General features: G+C 43.4%; 1 non-coding gene across 1 annotated transcript; it reads right to left on the bottom strand.

The window, feature by feature from the left end:
• Positions 1–342: 342 nt before the first annotated feature.
• On the bottom strand, positions 343–413 carry TRNAT-AGU (transfer RNA threonine (anticodon AGU)). The gene has a single exon. It is a non-coding gene; the product is annotated as a tRNA-Thr (tRNA).
• Between the last annotated feature and the right edge of the window lie 23,675 nt (positions 414–24,088).

The following is a 24,088-nucleotide window of genomic DNA, read 5'->3' as shown; positions in this document are numbered from 1 at the left end:
TTTTCTTTTTAAAATCTTTCCATAACAATGACACTGTCGGGTAGAGATTAGTTTATCTGTTATAAACAGGAATACTGAGTTCCAAAACAAACTCTGAAGAGGCTGCATACAGACCTGGTGATTTTGAGTGCATTTACTTTAATAAGAATGGAAAATAAAGCTGCAACAGGTTTTAAAGAAATAGTAAAAAAAAAAAGAGAGAAATTGAAAAGAACATATGAAGCTGCCTTATACTGAATCAGACTCTGGGTCCATCAAAGTCAGTATTGTCTACTCAGACTGGCAGCGGCTCTCCAGCATCTTGTTGAGGTTTTCACATTTATTTGCCTGGACCCTTTTAGTTGAAGATGCCAGGGATTGAACCTGGGACCTTCTGCTTACTAAGCAGATGCTCTACCACTGAGCCATCGTCCCTCTCCAGGAAAACCACCAATTCCTTCACCTAGCTCCATATCTGGACCAGGAAAATTTACGACCATGCAGGGAGATATGAAAGAGATGCAAAATACTCTATTAACTGCCATAGCACAGCTGACTAGTAAAGTAATTAACATTGGAGAACAGATGGCAGAGATCAAACAAGAGCTTTTGGAGAACAGTAAACAGACAGCAGAGACCAATAAAGCCTTAAAAGTATTAGATGCCCAGGTGACAGATAATACACAAAAGGTGGAACAACTGGGAAAAGAACAGAACATACATGATTCTACAAGTGACTCCTCGAAGGGTGGAAGAAGAGTTTGATCAAGTTAGACGAGTGCCATCAAGCTTCACAAGACAGAATAAACTACCCAGTGAAGTCCACTTGAAGCTTACAAGAAAGAGGACCAGAGATGACATTTTGAAGCAAGCAAGAGACAAATCAATGATGATAGCTGGAAATATGGTGAAAATTTTAAGAGAGGTACCACGGCCGGTGAGACAAAAGAGGAGAGAATACCAAGCTTTAACAGGCTTCCTGAGAGAAAGAGAAATACCCTAAACATGGCTAATGCCTGAAGGCCTTCTCTTTACCTATCAGGAGAATAGGTATAGGATAAACTCCATTTTCAAAGCCCAGAATTTTCTGGACAGAGTGAAGGAAAAAGAGGGGAAACAAAAGAAGGACGATGAAGAAGAAGAAGAAGAAGAAGAAGAAGAAGAAGAAGAAGAAGAAGAAGAAGAAGAAGAAGAAGAAGAAGAAGAAGAAGAAGAAGAAGAAGAAGAAGAAGAAGAAGAAGAAGAAGAAGAAGAAGAAGAAGAAGAAGAAGAAGAAGAAGAAGAAGAAAGCTCTGGTGAAGAGAATCTGAATGAACCATGGAGATACTCGACAAGACAGCAGACTAAAAAAGATAAAAAGATAGTGATAAGACAAATCCATAATGGCTTTGATAATTTCTAATAATGTGAATGGACTCAAGTCTCCTGTCAAAAGGAGGAAGACCTTTAGATATTTGACAAAATTGGAAATGGATATAATTTGCTTACAAGAAACTCATATTTTAACTAAAGACCAACATCTTTTGAAAAATAAGAAACTTGGTAGCTTATTCACAGCAACAGATACAAATAAAAAGAAAAGGGGAGTGGCAATATATATTAAGGATAAATTCAACCCACAACTGCAGTATGCCTCTGAAGATGGAAGAACCCTATTAGTGGAGATTACAGTGGGTAACAAAAAAATCCTATTGGCAAATATTTATGCCTCAAATGATCAACAAGATAATTTTTTTCAAGATTTACATCTTAAACTATCAAATTTGGAATATGCGGACTACTGTCTAATAGGAGATTTTAATGCAGTTCCTGATAGACAACTGGACAAAAAACCCCACATAAACAGACTAAAAGTAAGTCTTCAGTTGCCTGTTAGTTTTTGGAAGCTAGCAGAAGAATTGGATTTGTTTGACATATGGAGAACAAGATACCCAAATTCTAAAGACTTTACTTATTATTCTCCTAGTCACCAAACGTGGTCAAGAATTGATATGTGCTGGTTTTCTACAAATCTTTAGTTGAGATAGAAATTCAAACAAGAGTTATCTCAGACCATAGTCCTGTAATGATAAAGTTCAAAGGTACACGAATGAAAAGATCATGGAGGTTAAATACCTCAATTTTGAAAGACAAAGACTTTCTCAAAGAATCTAAGGTTGAAATGGAATCCTTTTTCAAACAGAACATAATGAAAGATGTAAAGATGCAAGTAGTTTGGGATACTGCTAAAGCATACTTTAGGGGCCTTGCAATTAGATATAGCATCAAGAAAAAGAAAGAAAGAACTGAAAACTTTCAAAAACTAATGTCACAAGCTGGAGAAGCTGAAAAGAATTTTTTAAAAAAACAACTGATAAGACATGAGTTCCAAAATAAGGTGAAAGAAATACAACACCAATTGAACTTGTTACTCATGGAGGAGATGGAGATAAAATTGAGGTATGCCAGACAAAAAATTTTTTGAGCATGCCAGTAAACCTGGAAGGTGGTTGGCCTATAGGATGAGAAAAGAGAATGCCAAAAGAATAATATTGGTCTTGAAAGATGAGAATAATAAAGAGAAAGCTCAAAAACAAGAGATATGTCAAATTGTGGAACAGTTCTATAAAAAATTATATGAAGATAAGGAAGTTCACAAGACAGATTTATAAGATTACATTATCCAAAATAATTTTAACAAATTTACAGAGGAACAGCAAAAAAAATTAAATGAACCAATAACAATAACAGAACTTGGAGACGTAATGGCATCGCAAAAGAATGGCAAAGCCTCGGGCCCAGATGGACTGCCTGCGGAATTCTACAAAGCCTATGAGGAGTCTTTATTGTTACATTTAAACATCTCCTTGAAAAGATTCATGATGAAGGCCAAATACCAGCTTCATGGCAAGAAGCTACAATATCCTTAATCCCAAAAGAAGATGTGGATTTGAAAGATATTAAAAATTATCGCCCAATCTCTCTTTTAAATGTGGATTATAAAATCTTTGCTGCAATATTGGCACAACGCTTGAAGAAAGTTCTACAGTCTATAATACATCAAGACCAGGCCGGATTCCTTCCTAGAAGATACTTGAAAGATAATGTCAGAACAGTTTGTAATATCTCAGAATATTATGAAACTCATCCAGAGAAACAATTGGCACTAATCTGCTTGGAAGCTGAGAAGGCGTTCAATAATGTCCGTTGGCAATTTATGTTACAGCAACTGAAAGGTATGGAATGTGGTGGAAACTTCTTGAGAGCAGTAGAAGCAATATACTCTTTTCAAAGAGCAAGGGTGACAGTGAATGGTGAATTAACAGAAGCAATTAATATTCAAAAGGGTACAAGACAAGGCTGTCCACTGTCACCACTACTTTTTATTCTATTTCTAGAGATATTGAATAATCAGATAAGCAAAGACACAAGTATCAAGGGAGCGGTGATAAAAGGTGAACAATACAAATCGAGACCTTTTGCAGATGATCTAGTTTTTATACTAGAGCAACCAATAGACTCAATAGACTGTCTTATAAACAAGATCACTCAGTTTGGTTACAGAACAGGACTGAAGATCAATTACCACAAAACAAAATTCTTGACAAAGAATATGACAATGGAACAAATCCAATCTCTTCAACAAAAATCAGTGTTTTTGTTTGAGAAAAGAATCAAATAGCTAGGGGTACTTATCTCAAATAAGTGTAGCAGTTTAAAAATAGACAATTATGATAAACTACTTAAAGAAATTAAAACAAGATTTGGAAAAATGGCATGATTTGAACTTATCCTTAATGGGAAGAATAGCCTCAATAAAGATGAATATTCTTCCAAGGTTATTATTTTTATATCAAACTATTCCAGTATTTCTAAATTGTGGTTTTTTTCAAGAATTGAATAAGATGGTCTTAAGGCAAAAAACCTAGAATCAAACTAAAGACATTGCAAGATTCCAAATTAAGAGCAGATATGGGCGTCCCAGACTGGCAATTGTATTACAAAGCTTCTGTGCTTTTGTGGGTAAGAGACTGGATATTATTGAATGATAAGGGACAACTGTTGCTAGAGGGACATGATCTCACTATGGGTTGGCATGCATATCTATGGTATCAAAGACTTGAAGGACATTCCTATTTTAAGAATCACTGGTTTTGGAAATCTTTGTATCATACATGGTCATGGTTAAAAATGAGAATTTACCAAAAAATTCCAAGATGGGTCTCCCCAGTAGAAGCATTTACTCATCCAAATCTCTTAAAACCTAATCAGAGTTAAAGATATGATGACCTGTTGGGAAAAGACAACCAGCTGAAAACTAGAGAGGAGTTGGAAAACATGGCTATTAAAATGAATTGGTGGTTGAGAATGCAAGTTGAATCTAGGTATGCCAAAGACAAGATGACAGGCTTTAGCACAGAGCAATACCCATTTGACAAAATCTTCCTAGGCCTTCAAGAAAAGCTAATCTCTAAATTATATGCATATTTATTTCAGATGAAGATGCAAGATGAAGTTGTAAAAGATTGTATGGTCCAATGGGTGAAAAAATTGGGTCATAACATTACATTAGAAGAATGGGAGAGATCGTGGAAGTTCAATGTTAAATTAACTAGGTCAGTAACTTTAAAACAAAACTTGTATAAGATGTTTTATAGATGGTATTTGACTCCACAGAAATTGTGTAAGATCTATATTAATATGTCTAACAAATGTTGGAAATGTACTAAACAGGTTGGTTCTTTTTATCATATGTGGTTGACATGTGAGATGGTAAAGGACTATTGGAAAATGGTTCACAAATTATTACAGAAGATTATGAAGACACAGATTCAATTCAAACCAGAACTGTTTTTATTGAATATATTTCCTGAGGACTATTCCAAAGAAATGAGACATTTGTTGGCACATTTCAACACAGCAGCCAGGATTCTCTTGGCACAGAGATGGAAATCTCAGGAAATCCCCACGAGAATGGACTTGGTGGGAAAAATTCTGGAAACAGCAGAGCTGGACTTTTTATCCCAGCTGTTGGCTGGGAAATCTAAGGAAGAAGCAAGAAAATATTGGATGAAATTTTATGCCTGGCTAGGCACTCTCAAGACTCTTAAGTTTCTCTGGTGTGAACTTATATCTCCTTTTTCCTGTACTCAGTATTACAAGATTTCCTTAATTGGAATTGTCAATTTCAATAGATATTTTAACAAAAAGATTTATAATATAAAATACCAAAATGTTGATGATGCATAGTTTAGAGACAATAATAGGTGACAATTTATGTATTTTAAGAAAGTATTGCAGATGTAGACTTGCATTCTTTGAAAGTATTTTTATGCAGACTAAGAATAATTTGTAATATTATTTTCTATCCCTTTCTATTCCCTATCCCCAATTCCCTGAAACCGATAAAACTTTTAAAACTGGAATACCATGGCTGGATAGATAGATAGACAGATAGATAGACAGATAGACAGACAGACAGACAGACAGACAGACAGACAGACAGATCTAAAAAAGCCCTGGATATATATAGGCTTTTTTAACATAGGGGATTACAGTGGGTATAGAGACAAGCCAGTGTGGTGTAGTGGTTGGAGTATTGGATGAGGATCAGCAAGACTGAGGTTCAAATCCCTACTCTGCCATGGAACCTTGCTGGGTGACCCTGGTGACCACTCCTAGCCTAACTTAACTCACAGGATTGTTGTGTAGATAAAATGGAGGAGAGTGATATAAGGCACTTTGAGGCTTTGTTGGGGGAAAAGGCAGACTGAAGTAAATAAATAAATATCGGTCTAATAGCCTGAAGAAAGGAAGGAATACAATAATTTGCCTCAGGAGAATGCATGAAGAAAAATGTCACATCCTGCTCACACAGCTTTGACCTGAATCCCATGGCTGCTGTTGGCTTAAAAAAATTATCTGGGAGACCAATTCACAGAGCAGTGCCCAGTCTACAACCTTTTCTTTATAGTGTGGAAAAGGTCATGCAAGAAATCCTTAAGTCATAACAGTGTTCTATTGGTCTCATTTTAGTGGAAGGAAAAGAGCACCCTATCCAGGGTGCAGCCCTCCCCTGGGTGGTCCAGTCTAGTCTAATCTAATCTTATCCGATCTCAAAAGCTAAGTAGGATCAGTCCTGGTTAATATTTGGTTTCAAACAATTTTATTAGTAACATATGGTAATAAATTTCAATTTCTTACATCATTAATAATTACTTTTTTATCTATCCCATATATTACTTTCTACCCACCCCTCCCCCCGTTACTTGACCCCCGCTGGTCCTGGTTAATACCTGGATGGGAAACCACGCTTTGCTGAATCAGATTGAGGCAGAAGCTGGATGAATTCTTGCACTCTGAAATTGATCCAGCCCTCCCCTATTCCTTTGAGGTAGTGCATAATCCAGTGAGGTTTTCAAACATTGCGTTGGGTCCAACCAATTTTACTGCTGATGAGAAAGGAAGGAAGAGTTCTCTTTACTACCAAAAAAGGCTATGCTGAAAATTATAGGGCTTTCATGTACTAAATACATGTGGGAAGGGATATGGAGGGGGATGGGGTGAGAGGGAATGCACATATGAACGTATGAAGCTGCCTTATACTGAATCAGACCCTCGGTCCATCAAAGTCAGTATTGTCTACTCAGACTGGCAGCAGCTCTCCAGGGTCTTAAGCTGAGGTTTTTCATGCCTATTTGCCTGGACCCTTTTTAGTTGGAGATGCCGGGGATTGAACCTGGGACCTTCTGCTTACCAAGCAGATGCTCTACCACTGAGCCACTGTGAATGGGAATGGGATATAATATTGGATATGAGTCTATTTTCGACATCTGTAAAAGTTGCATTGGCTGAAACAGGGAGCATATGGATAATAAAGTCACAGATGTATGCTTTCTTGTTTTAATAAGCTTTCTATTTTATCAATGGGAAGGGGTGGGAGAGAGAGATCTTTCTTCAGTCTACTTACTTTGTCCCAGCGGCTTTAAAAAGACATCTATGCTTCCCAAACCTCTATTTTAAAAATCCATTAAAAAGAGACCTGCGCTAGTATATGAACCTTGCCAACCTGGTTCCAGCAGCACAATGGCTTTTTGCCCCAGTGGGGAAAGAGTGTAGACATTTGGCCTAGGATAAAAGCTATTCATACCGGTTGTGCCTTGAATGATCATCTGTTGGGAGGGCTTTGCATTCCACTGTTTAACCAGACTCAGATGGACTGCCAGCTGCCTCAGCTAAAAATGTCCTCTACTGTCATTGCTTCATATCAGCTTATGACACCTGTTTGTATTTTCTTCTTGAGGGAACCTATTAAATTCCTCTTCATTAGCCCACTAGAATGCTCTGTGGTTGAAACTCCTCAGCTGCCAGTGAATATTTTTGCATCTATGAATAGTTTAAAATGTGTGCGTAGATTGGCTAGCAGTGTCAAATTGCTACCTACAACAGTCTGTAGGCAGTTCAGCTGCTTGGTTGGTTGACTTGGGTTATTTATAGTCAAGTTTAGAACAATTAGGGAGGTGTATCTCAAGGTGATTAGCTATACTATTTCAAATGAATGAGGCAGACCTCCTACAAAGGCAGAGAAGGAGAATGAGCTTCTCTGCTGAGAATAGAAGCCAAAGCTGCAGCCAGGATTTTTGTTCAGTGGGCCACATAACCAGGATTTTTAATTTAGTGGGGCACATTTTTTTTGGTCCACAATTCAGGAGGCAAGCTAGTTCTAGATCCAAGTTTAAGTCCAGTGGAACCTTTAAGACGGACAAAGTTTAATTCTGGGCACACTTCAGGCCAACACAGCTACCCACCTGAATCTACCAGGGTGGTGGTGGTGATGGTTAATAATAATAATAAAGCTGGTGGGACATTTCAAGTTGGGATGATGGCAAATCAGTTGGCATTTGGGAAGGGGAGCAAAGAGGGTCTGGGAACTGCACTGCTTCTCTCTCTCTCTCTCTCTCTCACACACACACACACACACTGAATTTACAGCCCTCCCTACTGTGATGGTGGGCTTTACAAGCCACCCAGTCCAGATTCTGGGCAGTCCACAACAGTTCCTGGCATTCTTTCATGTTAGTGCCTGGGCTGAGCTCCACGAGGCCCTCCCCCCAATCAGAGCTCTATACAAATGCTGCACCCTCTTATCCGGGAAGAAATGGCTGTAAAGAAGGAAGAGTGGGAGAGAGAGGCCAGCGGAGTAGTTTTTTGGGTTTTTTGTTTTTTCTTGAGCTCATTCTGAAATTTGGAAACATTGCTGTGCTTCCGATGGTATCAGTATTGTGATGGGCTCAAATGCCACCCACAAACTTTTCCATGACTTCTCTCCCAAACACCACACTCACAAACCCTTAACAACTGTCCTGCTGTCCTCAGAACTTCATTCAGAATATGTCACAGGATTTATCTACCAACAGTTCAGGATTTATCTGTCATAATTTATCTGCAGTGGAAAAAAGGGGGGGAACTCTCTGCGCTAAAGTAGAACTACAAAACAGAAAATGCTAGAAAATGCTGCTTAATACTTTACCTAAGGATTTGTTACAAAAAGGTTAAAAAGTGACTAATAAAACAGAGATTCAATACTTCATTCACAGGTGTCCACAGTAAGGACTCATAAATGAGAAAGCTCTTGCAGGTTTGATTAACATACAAGGGAGTTCACATGGTGACTCCTACAAAACTTATGCACGCAGGCATTTCTTAAAGGTTCCACAAAGAATTTTTTTTTTTTCAAAATCCTTACATCAAACAAATATTTCACAAATCAGCCCTCCAATATAGCATTGCTACGTAAGGAGAAAAGCTGCAGAGACTTTTCTGTTGGGATTACAAATGGAAAAAATTTCCAAAAGAAGATAGAGCTATAATTTGGTACTTGCTTTCAGCTGCTAGGACACTATATGCGCAGTTATGGAAGCAAGAAAAAATACCAGAAAAAATGGGATTGGATTGTAAAAGTTATGACATGGAGTGAGATGGACAAATTGACAAGAACGTTAAGAGACTATGATTTAGAAGATTTTAAAAGGGAGTGGGAAAAATTTAGAAGTTATGTAGAAGACGAGTGGAAAGTAAAAGGACTTTGGACAATTTTTAATAATGATTAAACTTTAGAAGAAAGAAGAATATTAATTTTAGTTCTTAGTAATTAACGGTACCTTTTAAAGTTAGTATTTTAAGTAAATAACACTAGCGGGGGTCAAGTAACCGGGGGGGGGGGGTGATTAGAAAGAAGCATATGGGATGGATGAAAAGAAGTTATTAACGGAAATTGTTACCACATGTTATCAATAAAATTGTTTAAAACAGATATGTAAGGAGAAAAGTCTATTCATACAAAGCAAGCCCACATAAAACCAGTATGATACATTTTATTGCCATTCTCAAGACTGATGGCTTAAAGTGGAATCAGTCCTTCCTGTCAATTCCATATCACTTCCATACAAGGCACAAGTTCATTCTTAGTATAGACAGAAGAGGTTCTCAGGGGACCATTACTTCCACAGAATTTATCTACCAACAGTGCAGGATTTATCTGCCGGAATATATTTGCCACCCCAGTCGGAATAATGAGACAGACATAGGTTTGGAACTAAAGGGCCACTTTATTCAACTTAAAATAAACAGCAAGGGAAAACTGATGGGACAGGTCAAGCCAGGGGAAATTCACCCATCCATCTCCTTGACCTGGTCTTGGGTGAGCACCCTGCCCCAGGTGCAAGCCCTTCTTCACGGTTCCCACCCAGCTGGCAAGGCCCAAATGATCCTTACCTTCAGAAGCTCCACCCTTGGGAAGTGGATGCCTCCCATTGTGAGGGGATTCCCTGGCCACCTGGATTCAGTCCCTGAGCTGTAAAGCTTAATGGTCCATCCAGACCATTACACCACAATTGTTGCAGTGCCCCAGGTGCTCACCAATTCCCATACATAATTAGTGCCCAACTAACTACAGCCACCACCAAGGCCAAGCCTCTGCTTAGGCCCTTGGGCCCACCGAACAGCCTAATGCCTTCCTCAGTCCTTGCCGTATGTCCTCCATTGCCTTTAATGACAGGTGCACTCCATCTGATCTATACATGTCCACAAGATTGGCATGGATAATCAGATGCGGCATGTAGACTCCCAACCCCTTTTCCAGGGCTTTCTGAATGGCCCTATTGGCCTTTTTACAAGACCGTTCTAAGCTGGCTGGATCCCAAGCCACCTGCCATTCCTGGTGCAGCAGCATGGCCGACCACAAAATCAGGACTCCAGGCCACCTTTCGCAAATCAGTCTAAAGTTGGTCTGAGCCTTCAGTGAAAGGGCCTTCCCCTTCATCAGACCCAGGTCTTTCTCACCAAAGTGGATGACCAAAATATGAGGTGGAAGACCCTTCCTCCCCTCAAAAAGAAGCGGCAGGAGCTCTGGCCACCGCAAGCCTCGGCAGCCCTGCCACTCAATGACAGCCCACTCACTAAGACCCAGTTGTGAACCCACGAGTGTCCGTCGGGCTTGATGGGCCGCCCAAATGATCATACTGTGGCCACAAATGAGAATCCTCCTCCTTTCAGAACAGGCCACAATAACTAGGAAAGAAGAAGAAGATGAAGATATTGGATTTATATCCCGCCCTCCACTCTGAAGAGTCTCAGAGCGGCTCACAATCTCCTTTACCTTCCTCCCCCACAACAGACACCCTGTGAGGTGGGTGGGGCTGGAGAGGGCTCTCATAGCAGCTGCCCTTTCAAGGACAACCTCTGCCAGGGCTATGGCTGACCCAAGGCCATGCTAGCAGGTGCAAGTGGAGGAGTGGGGAATCAAACCCGGTTCTCCCAGATAAGAGTCTGCACACTTAACCACTACACCAAACTGGCTCTCCACAGTTAGTACTTGTTGCTTAACATAAACTGAACCCCAACCACCCTAAACAGTACAACAGAATTGGAAAGGGGGTGGGAGGGTGGGGGGGGGGCATAATTTCAAGGCAAAACTAATGGCCGCACGTAGGAACGATAAGCCAGTTGTTGCAAATTTGTTCTTTTAAGTTTGAAAGCGGTCTTGTTTGGGGGGAGGATCATAGATCGTCTTCCCCCTCATTCTGAACAGTCAAATTTGGTATAATAGTGAAAGTTTAGCTGGTAGGTAACATTGCAAAAAAGACTTACTTGCAAGTCAGATATTTGCTGATTGTAGTAGCAAAACGCTTTAACATCAAGCAGTTCTGTTACCAGTAGTCACAGCTGGACCCAATCAAAATGGTGATTGCAATGGTGAGGCTTTAGGGTAGACAGGGAGTCCCAGGGCTTTGCTGCTGCTGAAAATTCTTTTTATGTGACAAATTTAGCTTGTGATCTGTCTGGACTGATCTAATTTCTATTGGAACTCAGGAGAAGAAAATTCTCAATTGGAAACTTGGAAGAATTTGCTAATTGAGACTTTAAGTTGGATTTCTGGTCTTAATTATTTTGCTATTGGATTGTTTCATATTGAGGAGAAGATAGAATCTTAAACTGAAGTGAATACTCAAAAGGACTTTATGGCCACCATCTTCTCTATTCAGCAGGGAATTGGCTCTTTAACAGAACTCATATCAGACCATATTCAAAAGCTTCTGGACAAATGCGGCAAAATCAATAATATACAGGATTTGACATCTCAAGATGTACAAATGATATCTTATGAATTGGAAGAGGCTGATATACAAGTGTCTGAGAATGTATTGCACAGAGGCAAAATAGAAGAGGCTCACGATCTTTTATGGCAGAAAGAGAAAGCACAAATCACCGAGATAAAGAAACACCCTTTAGGGTCCGGCCCTCATCTTCCCCCGGACTGCCGTTTCGGTCCTCACCGACTGGGACGTCCTCTCCATCGTTCCTGGACCCGGTAAACAGGTTTCCGTAGCGTCCCGCTGCCTCGTCCATGAGTGTAGTCAAGGTGCGGGGTTTCCACTTTTGCGGGGTGAAGAGTAGGGTTGAGAAGTGCAGTGGGGACCCCCCTTTCCATCTGTCAATGGTGACTTCCGGCGGGATCTCCGGCTCCTCTGAGAGTTCGGTGGGTTCTCCGTTATCCGGAAAGTTGGCAGCCATCCAGCTCAAAAGTTGCCGGTTCGGATAAACCCGTATTGGATCAGTTCCAAAATGTCAGACAGTGGAACTTCAAAGTAAGCAGACTTCCATTGGTTACAATGTTAAGGCTTTATTTGATAATCCAAAAGTTCTGAGCAAGGATACATTGGAACTGATGCTCTTGGAATGGAGCATAGATGTTTTAACTAAAAGTACATCAAAGGTTTTCTAAACAAATCTATATTCCCACACTAGAGTGATACATTTAACACCTTAGCTTTCTCTTATCTCGTTGTGGTTCCCATTCTCACGGAACAGCCCTGCTGGCTTTCCCTGAGGCACTTTATCTTCAAAGGGTTGTTGCTTTTGTTAGTACCAAGGACAGGAATTTACAGCAGGGTTAGTAACATATTCCTTTCTACTTTGATATGCAAGGTTTTTGTTTAGAGTTAGTAGCAACTGTTACAAAATGGAGTCAGTTAGGTCAGGCTATACATGGTAGTTTGAATATAGTATCATATCATAACAGTAAAGCTTTCCAGTGTCTGACAAGTATCAACTGTCAGATAGCCCCACCTCCCTTCTAAAAATGTTGAACTGACATGCTGACCTTCTAGTACTAGGTGCTATGGAGAGTTGGATCGCCTGGCCAACTTCATCCCTCCAATCTGTCACAGATCCGTGTGGATTTGTACTGGTAGTGGGTCAGCCTCTGGGGTGAGTTGACGAAACCGCTCCAATTTTCGGAGAGACAAGGCGTCAGCCACTCCATTACAGATTTCCGGGACATGCTTGGCCAAAAATAAAATATTCAACTGGAAAAAACACAATGTGAAAGCTCTAACAAGACACATAACCTGCAGGGATTTAGAAGTCAAGTTATTAACTATGTGGAAAACAGCCATGTTATCACACCAGAAATGCACTGTGTGATTGGCCAACACATGTCCCCAAAGAAAGATAGCTACATCGATGGGAAAGAACTCTAAGAAGGTAAGGTTTCGGCACAGGTCAGATGCCAGTCACTCCGGGGGCCACCGCTCGGCGCACTAGGGTCCCCAGAAATAGACCCCAAAACCTGTGGTGCCAGCAGCATCCGAAATAATCTGGAGCTCAACTTCCAGTTGCATGTCCACACACCAGAAAGAGACACCATTAAAGGAACTCAAGAATTCCTCCCATACACTCAGGTCTCTGGGCATGCCCTTCGTGATCCGAGTATGATGATGAAGAAGAAGAAGAAGATATTGGATTTATATCCCGCCCTCCACTCCGAAGAGTCTCAGAGCGGCTCACAATCTCCTTTACCTTCCTCCCCCACAACAGACACCCTGTGAGGTGGGTGGGGCTGGAGAGGGCTCTCACAGCAGCTGCCCTTTCAAGGACAACCTCTGCCAGAGCTATGGCTGACCCAAGGCCATCTCAGCAGGTGCAAGTGGAGGAGTGGGGAATCAAACCCGGTTCTCCCAGATAAGAGTCGGCACACTTAACCACTACACCAAACTGGCTCTGAAGGGCTACCATGGCTTCACAGAAACACCATAGAAAGGCCCAGCCTGGTGCTATCATTTTGCAGGTGAAGTTCAAGTGGCTAACTAACTTCTGTAACTCCAGGAGAGAGACTTTGTGTTTCCTTTTGACCACCCGCACCCTGCTCAAAAGGTCTTTCAACTTGTCAGTGGGCAGCGGGGAAGCCTGCTGAACTGTATCAAGTTCGATACCTAAAAATGCCAAAAAAGTAACTGGACCTTCAGTCTTCTCCTGAGCCAACGGAACCCCCAGGTCCCTGGCCAAAGTCTCAGACGTCAACAGCAAGTAGGCACATTGCCCCAATCCTGCTGGGCCCACAAAGAGAAGGTCATCTAAATAATGCACTGTTTTCCTCAGTCCTGACTTGACCCGGAGCACCCATTTGAAAAATGTGCCAAAATGCTCAAAAGAAGCACAAGAGATGGCGCACCCCATGGGGAGCACTCTGTCCAAATAAAAACTGCCCTCAAATGCAAAGTCCAACAGGTCAAAGTCCTTTGGATGAACCAGGAGGAGGCGGAATGCTGCCTTAATGTTGCATTTCACCATCTCTGTGCCAATCTCGCACCATCAGACTTTACCAACCACCCGGTCGAAGGATGTATACCTAACTGAACACAGCTCCTCTGAGATGACATCGTTCACTGATTGCCCTCATGGGTAGGAGAGGTGATGGAGTAGACAAAACTCACCCACTGCTTTCTTGGGTACCACCCCCTAAGGGACACCTGCAGGTTGGCCACCAGGGAGTTTCTGAAAGGGCCCAACACCCGTACCTCTGAAAATTCTTTCTAGACAAAGAACGGTGCCAGCCAGAGGAGTAAGAAGAGGAAGACCAGCCTTAACCAGAGCCAGAGCTATTGTGTAGATTGTGTGTCACCTTAGGTATCAATTCGGCCCTCTATTGTCACTTTTAGATAAGTTTGTATAGCTTGTTTTAATCCTCTCCACCCATGCCTCCACCCATGCCTTGCCCAAACTGTCACTTTGGAGCCTGCCCCTGTCCAATTGTTACTTGGAGATCCATTCAGGTGACCAGAGTCAGATCTGCTCATTGGCTTGAGATGGGCACCCAATCAGGTACCCAGAATAGACTAATCACTGCCCACTACATGCCAGCCCCTTTTTTGGGAGGATCTCTTCCCTTCCAAGAGACTATAACAGGAGAGAAAGCTTCAGCTCTCTCTCTCTCTCTCTCTGCCTGAGCAACATGTAACCAGTTTGTTCATCTCTCCCTACTCTAAGTAAGGAGCATCAGGCATGGCACATGGCAGTGCATGTCTATATCTTCTAGTTGTAACTGGACCCTAAGCCCATCAGGACCAGGTAGTATACCCTCTCTATGTCCATCCCTGAGTTTACCCCTGTGCATTCTCATGCTGTTTTCTTAGGCCTATATGTGTGTTGTATGATTTTATGCCCTTGTATGCTTGTCTTTATTTTATAATAAACGCCCTTGATTATTAGTCAAACATCTCCTCGTTATTGGGTGACTTCACTGGGAGAAAACTTCTGTATACACAGATCCAGAAGATCTCGCTAAAGCCTAATTGCCCACTCTCTAATTTCCCAAACCTAATTTTAGGGCAATTCAGGTAACAGGAGATAAACTCCCAGCAAAACAGCCTTGGCTAAACCGACTGCACCGCAGAGGCATGGGTGCCAGGAGGATGGGCAAGCTTGTGAACTAGGTGTCCTCTGTCTGATCTGTCCCCAATATTAGGCTTCGCGGGAGCCATGAGCTGCAGCCATAACTGTTGATGGATTTGGTCCCAGGGGAGGCCACGATTAACTGCTGCCCGCATACAGAATTCCTCATCATATTGAAGCCACGACCCACTGCTAAAATCAGTATACTGGAAATAAATAAACTGGAAAAGAGGGGCAGTCTGCAGCGGCTGAGCCCATGCAATCACACAGGCATAGATGAAGAATCCCAGCAGCCAATTTGCCCAGGTCCTATCCTCTTTTCTCTGTTTCAATTTCTCTTTATCCTTCCCGTCCAGCTCGTCTTTGGACTTCTTCTCCAGCTCCCTGTACAGGAGGCTAAAGACATCCACATATTCCCCTTTTAAAATCTTATCCCTGGTGGCCCCCGAAAGGTGGTCACCTAATGGCATCGCTGGGCCCCCAAAGGGGAGGGTGTGGAAAGGGAGTGTGCTATATGGGACTGGAGAATGCAATGGAAATCCCCATAAACCCCATTGGCCCCTCAACCAGGCCAGGGGCAGGGGGGGGCACCTGCTGCCAACCCCCAGGCAAAACTCCAGGTGCCGTCTGACCTACTGCTGACCCCGTACATCTGCCTTGGCTAGACGAGGCCCGTGGCGTGGGCCAGGAATAACAACCATCCAACAAGTTCTGTGGCTGGGCTGCTGATGGGAGTAGGCAAGGCGCCCGTGAGGGAAGACTGACCCAAAAGAGGTCCTGACCCCCTGCTTGCTATGGGTGTAGCCAGTGCCAGCGATACCTGCCTCAGGGAGCTTGTTGGTACACCTGGTCCTCAGGGTCCCCAGGACCAGGCTAAAACCTGCTGTGGTGTGAGCAACCTACCTTCCCCCTCTGGGGGTACCACTGCCACTGCCTCTGGCTCATCTGGCTGGTCCTCATCGACTGGCCATGCATCACTTCCTCCACTGCTGCCTTCCCTGGCTTTCAGTTAAGCAGAGAGACAGACAAGTACCTCCTTATGAAAGGACATAGTGGTTATCTGCCCTGAACCCTTTAGACCAGCAAAGCGATGTGTGGAGCCACCTACCCCCCCCCCCCCCGGCCTTCTTGAGAGACACCAGCTGCTCCATGATGGCTTGCCTTGTCTGAGTGTCTTCGTCCTCCTTGGAAGGAGGCTGGGCTGTAAGGAGTCTCTTATTAGGCCTCTTCATGGGCTGCTTGCTTTTGGGAGGGCCCTGGCCCTTCTTAGGTGCCATAGTCGCCTGTGCTCTATGCCAATTACCAGGCCTTGCTGCTCGTGTAGGCACAGACCTGTTAGGCTTCCCAACACTGATCACTGGCTGCCCAGGCAACAGCTAAGAAACTGAGGAGGGGGGAGGGGAAGGGGGTAGCAAAATGCCAGCCACAACCTGCCCTCTGCAATGAAGCCCCCGGCCCTCTTAGGCAATGCCCCAACCACGCAGCCTGCAGGGCAATTCTCAGGCAGTCCTCCCAATGCCCTGTACCCCTATTACACCAGGTCAGCCCTGAGCACCACCCGCAGGGCCCTCTCCCGGCCTATGGCACCTTCCCAGGTCACCACCACCAAACCGCTTCGCTCGCCGCTTCTTGCCGCTGCCGCTTGCCGCCACTTGCCGCTAAGGCCTCAATTTCCACTGCTGCTCGCCGTCACCTGTCTTGCCGCTTCTGACAACTGCTACTCGCCACCTGACACACTGAGGCCCAGGGATCCACACCGCTGCTTGCTGTGGAGAGATGAACTGCTCTCCTTCCCAGCTGACAGTGGCATCTAAACTGCACCACAGGGGGTGGAGCAAGCTCTTATAAGCCCCTGACCCCCCCCCCCCCGGCCAAGCTCCTGGATGCCCAGGGAAAGTCCACTGCCTCCTCTCCTTCCAGGGAGGCAAAGGACAGCCCCCAGCCTTAGCAGCTGATTGGCTGCTTGGCTGGGTGAAGCTGAACTGCCAACAGTGACCAGAAGGTAGTGATACCAACCTGAAGCTGGCAACCAGTGGGAGATTTAACATTGGAGGAGGGCTCACCAATGAAATTATGACATGAAAGTGATTTTATTACATAGAGGCGATGCTCTAACATATGCAATATATATAAATATATAAATTCAATATATATAAAATATATATACACCACAGAATTTTGGGCAAATTTTAGAACATGGTCCTTATGTGATATTAACAAACGTGTTATTAGCAATACTTCTGAGCAAGCAAGGAACCCTGGAAGATATCCCTAAAAGTGATCAGGTGTCTTAAAAAAACACCCTACATTTCCCACTGTCCCTGACCCATGAGACACTGCAATTTCAGCGTTAGAGTGTTACCAGATGCAATGACAACAGTTGTCATTGTACCTGGTAACACTCTAACACTGAAATTCTCAGTTGTGCTGGGAGTGACATCTAACACAGTTCTCAGTTGCGCTGGAAGTGACATCTTGGTTTCAGTATGACACCAATCACCTTCCATTTCCTTCAACATTTCCCCCCAGTGCCCAGCTGAATAGTAATGGACAGAGCCAGCAGGGGGGAGTGAGGATTCCTGCTGATGCGGGAGACCTGGCCTCCCTACCAAAACACCTCTCTGCAAGATGTAGGGTTACCAACACCAGGTTGGGAAATTCCTGGTTATTTGGGAGTAGACCCTGACCTGAGTAAGGTGAGGTTTACAGAGGGGCAGGATTTCAGAATACAGTCCACCCTCCAAAACAGCAATTTTCTTCACGGAAATTGATATCTGTTGACTGGAGAACAGTTGTAATTCCAGGAAATCTCCAGACTTCATCTGGACATTGACAGCTCTAGGATGTTTTCAGTTCTGGACACTTGGAACACTGAAATGGCATCATCTAGGGTTATCAGGTCCTACTTGCTGCCAGTGGGGTTGGGATGGGGGCACGCGACTGGAACTGGTCTAGATTTTGGGCAAAGAACCTTTGCTACAAAATTATAGTTTTCCCAAAACCCAGAGCATCATTGTGTGACTTTGACAACACAATGATGTCACTTTTAAGTGATGTCATTATATCACAGACATCACATGACAACATTCCTGTTTGAGGGTGGGGTTTCCCCCACCAGCCAGCTGGGGGGCAGCAGATTGGAGCCCTGATGACTGGGGGATCCCCTGGTTGGACCAGGGGTCTTCCAACCCCAGCAGCTTCTCAAGGGTCAGGGACCCCCTGGGAAATGTAGGGGAGGTTAGGACACCCGAGCATCAATAGGAATATATTTCAGGGTTCCTTTCATACTCAGAAGCAATGTTCCATCTAAGCTCCACAGTTGTGAGCAGAAATTCTACCTCATGAGCAAAAAAGCTAGTTGCATTAAAATTGTGACTGAGTCTATATTTGACTATCACATAAATTAGTTTTTAGATTACTTCCATAACCTTGTAAAAATCTCAGAATAATTTTTAAAATATATATTTTTAAACTATGTTTTAAGACTAATTTAAACATTATAAGAGAAAACAGAAGAAGTCAAATTTCACCCACCCCTTCCTCTGGAGAACAGGTCTACCCACCCCAGTCCACTATAATGGTAGACCTGGTCTTTGGAGAACAGGTCTCTCCAGCCCTTTCTACTATATTGGTTGACCTGGCCTCTGGAGAATAAGTCTACCTTTCCAAATCCACTAGAATAGGTCTACCCACCTTGTGCTGGGCTTTAGAAGACATATCAGTACTTAGAAGGAAAAAGAACTCTTGCAGTTGACTTTGGGTTTTTTTTTTTTTGGGGGGGGGTTGTGAAGTATAACAACCAGCATTACAGGTCAAGCATAATAGAGGAGGAACAATCAGAACCCTGTCTAGCCTAACAAACATAAAGTTGCTTAAACATTATCAACCTGCTCAAATTATTCAAATATTTATATCCCATTTTTCCATGTGACTCAAAGCAGCTTACAAATCACACTGAAAAGCATAATAGGGGTGTGCCAAAAAAAAATCATTCTCCCCAGCTCCATTGTACCATGGGGACCATTATAGTCAATGAGTTTCATAAGCTATAGTGGAGAATAGATCTGGGGGTATCTGAGGTGGCGGCGGGGAGGGGGGAGTGTTTTTTGAAGTAGTTCTTTACAGTATAGCTGCTGGTGACTGTCCTCAAAATCCTACCCACATTTTTAAAAGATTGGTCCAGGGGGTCTAATTCTATGCCTCCAGAAGGAGGTGCTCCATTTCCAATGGAGGGGGGAAATGCCTTGTGGGCTGAAGCGGAAATACCTGAGCTCCCTGTTAAAAATTTTACACCAGCACCCGCTAGAACAGCTTAGAGGGAACTATTAGGCAGGTGTTTTGACAGATTAAAGGACATGGTCACCATCAGTGATCCATCAAGTGTACTTGAGCTCTGACCAGGATAGCCCAGGCAAGCCTGATCTCATCAGATATCAGAAGCTAAGCAGGGTCGACTCTGGCAAGTACTTGCATGAGAAACCTCCTTGGAATATCAAGAACTGGGAGGCAGGGCAGGCTTTATTCAGCCACCTCTCTGCATATTCTCCAGGCCCCCAGGGGGAGTCAGTCACCAGAATTTAATGTTTTTATTATTGTATTGTTTACTTGAAATGCTGTTAGCCGCCCTGAGCCTGCTTCGGCGGGGGAGGGCGGGATATAAATAAAATTTTACTTACTTACTTACTTACAGAGGCTGCCATGACTTCCAGGTGCACACATATATAAATGAATGTTTTTTAAAAAGTGCATTTGTGGACCTATGTCATTCATCAACAAAGTGCCTCCAATATTTTGCTGATATTCAGAACCAGAAAAATCCTTAAGGAAAAAAACGTTCAATTTAGAATGCAGCCAAGCATTACGATCTGGAAGAATTCTTATTCCAAACCAGAAATAATAAACTTTTGCTGTTCCAATCTGCATTTTCAAGGTATGCGCATAAAAGAATGAAAGCTTTTATGGACTTTACTGATTCTGCATGGGATACATATGGAGTCACAGGAAGTATACAATATGCAGTGCAAACATACACAGTATTTGGGGTAGGGCTGGCAGAAAAACCTTCAGTAGATTAGTAAAATGGATAATCTCATATTCAGCATGTTGATTGTTTCCAATTTTGTCCAGTTGTAGGGCTGAATATTAGCAGTATAACTGGGACGGAGAAGTGTGATGTGGGAAGTCATGGCTGTGGTTTTCTTCATTGGTGCAGGGCTGTTAAAGAGACAGGAGGATTCTCTGGAGACAAACTGAGAAATCTCATATTAGGGTTGCCAACCTCTAGATGGGGTCTGAAATTCTCCCAGAATTACAATTTATTTATCTATTGATTTTATTAGATTTAATGAATCACCCCATCCCGGCCAAAGCTTGGCTCTGGGCAATGTACAACAAAAAATACATTTATTTAAAAACATTAAAACATTCTGAATAAAATATCCCATCTTACGGGTACCCTGATGGATTCTTCTCGGTTCTGTTGTTCCATCGTGGTGTGAAGGGGTCAGCCCAAAGGGATGGCAGAAAAGGTGCCCGCTGGGCAACCATCGCTGTCCTTACTTGAAAGCCTGGCAGAACATAACTGCCTTACAGGCCCTGTGAAATTGCAGCAAATTCTGCAGGGCCCTGGTATCAGCTGGCAGAGAGTTCCACCAGGTCGAAGCCAGGACTGAAAAAGTCCTGGCTCTCAACGAGGACAGCTGGACCTTTTTAGGGCTGAGGATCACCAATAAGTTGTTACCCCAGGGCATAATGCTCTTCCAGGGATATAGCGGAGGAGGCAGTTCTGTAGATACTCCCATCCCAAATCTCTCAAGATCTTGAAGGTCATAACCAATACCATGGATCTAACTCGGTACTCAACTGGAAGCCAGGATAGCTACAGAGGTCAGTTTCTTTGGAGAAAAAAGCAGCCTCAGCGGCTGCACTCTATGGAATTGCTTCCCTGGTGAGCTCGCTCCCCAAACTCCACCTTTTGCAGGCATCACTTCTATATCCAGGAATTTGTGAAATCAGAGTTGGCAGCCTTACCAAATATAGAGATCTGTGTGCAATACAAGTAACACAGCACTGCATATGATGCAATTGGGTTTTAATTTTTTTCTTCTGAAGCCACTCACGGTTATGCCGGGCAACTGGTGATTGGGTGTGTGTGTGTGCACAGTGAGGTAGAGTGCATCAAGTACATGGATAGAGTGGGCTTCCTTCCTTGTAGGTCCTGATGTTGTTACACACCAGAGCCTAAGGGTGGTGCATTCGGGAGATATTGAGATTCAAAACTAGACTCTTCCCCCTGTCAGTTGTATGCAATGATAAACAGTATCTAGCACATGCTGGGAAAGTGAAACTGAACTGCCAGGTAAATCATCTAAGTGACAGAAGGTGGCTGGTTGCCAGATTGCATCAGCCTAAGCAATGTCAGCATGACTCAGCAGGAAGCTGATTGGTTACCTGGCTGGACCTGATGTATAAATGTACAGAGACACTTTACTGTGTGTTGGATATGTATGGTGGAGAGCAGCGGAGCATTCTGTTGGATTGGAGAGTGGAGGTGTAAATAAATTGTATAGAGTGGTTTTAACACTACTGTGTGCAAGCCTTCATTCTTTGCATCACTAAAACCACCCTCACTAAGCACAGGCACATCAACACCCCCACCCCCCCAAGTCTGAAAATTAGCAGTGGTCTTTGGTGAAAACTACAGGCTTTCCTATATGCAACATAAGTATTTTTAAGCGCTGTACAACTTTAAGATAGGCCTAGACCTAGATACAGACTCAGAAAAAAAAAAATTGAACAGTTCAATGAAAATTGGTCAACACTTCCGTATCTGCACATTATGGGAGGTGTTTGCTAAAGTGTTCTTCTGCATCAATTTCACTATAATTTATTGCACTGTAGGCAAAAAAGGTGATCAGTGATTAAAAACGTTACATGTGGAGAAAAGCTCAGCAGGAAATCTGTAAAACATTCTGTTTTGATTGCATGTTTAAGCTTCTGCGAAAGATCATGGGAATGTGAAACTGCAGCATACTGCAGAGGAAGCTATATATATCCTTTTATAAATACTACTAAAAAAAACCTCAAGGCTATTTGAGCAGAAATGTCACACTTTAGACTAAAGATTACCAAGAGAACCAGTGTTGTGTAGTTAGGGGTTGCAGATTGTAAACTAGATAGCTGGATTTGAGTCTGCATTCCTCCACATGAAGCCAGCTGAGTGACCTTGGGTCAGTCAGAGCTCTCTCAGCCCCCCAAAAAACCAAGTCTAGCTCACCAAGTCCAGAACCAGTTTGGTGTAGTGGTGAAGTGTATGGACTCTTATCTGGGAGAACCGGGTTTGATTCCCCACTCCTCCACTGGCACCTGCTGGAATGGCCTTGGGTCAGCCATAGCTCTGGCAGAGGTTGTCCTTGAAAGGGCAGCTGCTGGGAGAGCCCTCTCCAGTCCCACCCACCTCACAGGGTGTCGGTTGTGGGGGATGAAGGTAAAGGAGATTGTGAGCCGCTCTGAGACTCTTCGGAGCGGAGGGTGGGATATATATCCAATATCTTCATCTACCTCACAGGGTGTCTGTTGTGGGGGAGGAAGGGAAAGGAGATTGTGAGCTGCTTCGGAGTGGAGGGTGGGATATAAATCCAATATCTTCATCTACCTCACAGGGTGTCTGTTGTGGGGGAGGGTAAAGGAGATTGTGAGCCGCTCTGAGACTCTTCGGAGTGGAGGGCGGGATATAAATCCAATATCTTCATCTACCTCACAGGGTGTCTGTTGTGGGGGAGGAAGGTAAAGGAAATTGTGAGCCGCTCTGAGACTCTTCGGAGCGGAGGGCGGGATATAAATCCAATATCTTCATCTACCTCACAGGGTGTCTGTTGTGGGGGAGGAAGGTAAAGGAGATTGTGAGCCGCTCTGAGACTCTTCGGAGTGGAGGGCAGGATATAAATCCAATATCTTCATCTACCTCACAGGGTGTCTGTTGTGGGGGAGGAAGGTAAACAACAACAACAAAAATTTATTTGTATCCCACCCTCCCCGCCGGAGCAGGCTCAGGGCGGCCAACAGCATAATTCAAGTCTTAGTTATACAGAAATAAATAAAATTACATTTAAACATTATGAACATTTTAATTAAAATTCTGATTAAGTTTTAAAAATTAAATTAAATTAAATTAGTAAAATTGCTAATGCTATGTTTGCTTTTTATGATGGCGGTTTTCCTTAGCAGTTTCCTTTTTCATCAGCGAAAGCCAGTTGGAAGAGGAAGGTCTTGCAGGCCCTGCGGAACTGTTCAAGGTCCCGCAGGGCCCGCATTTCCTCTGGAAGTTGGTTCCATAGGCTCGGGGTTATAGAGGAGAAGGCCCGGTTACGGGTACTTTGCAGCTTCACCTCTCTCGGTCCAGGAATAGTCAACACGTTTTTTCCGGCTGACCTCAGTGCTCTCTGGAATTCATATGGGGAGAGACGGTCCCTAAGGTAGATAGGTCCTCGACCATATAGGGCTTTAATGGTAATGACCAGCACTTTGTAAAGGAAATTGTGAGCCGCTCTGAGACTCTTCGGAGCAGAGGGCGGGATATAAATCCAATATCTTCATCTAACTCACAGGGTGTCTGTTGTGGGGGAGGAAGGTAAAGGAGATTGTGAGCCGCTCTGAGACTCTTTGGAGTGGAGGGCGGGATATAAATCCAATATCTTCATCTACCTCACAGGGTGTCTGTTGTGGGGGAGGAAGGTAAAGGAGATTGTGAGCCGCTCTGAGACTCTTCGGAGTGGAGGGCAGGATATAAATCCAATATCTTCATCTAACTCACAGGGTGTCTGTTGTGGGGGAGGAAGGTAAAGGAGATTGTGAGCCGCTCTGAGACTCTTTGGAGTGAAGGGCGGGATATAAATCCAAT

The sequence above is a fragment of the Heteronotia binoei genome, chromosome 8 (genome assembly GCF_032191835.1).
Source record: "Heteronotia binoei isolate CCM8104 ecotype False Entrance Well chromosome 8, APGP_CSIRO_Hbin_v1, whole genome shotgun sequence".
Taxonomy (NCBI): domain Eukaryota; kingdom Metazoa; phylum Chordata; class Lepidosauria; order Squamata; family Gekkonidae; genus Heteronotia; species Heteronotia binoei.
The sequence above is the reverse complement of the archived record's forward strand: the minus strand, read 5'-3'. Positions and strand labels throughout refer to the sequence as shown.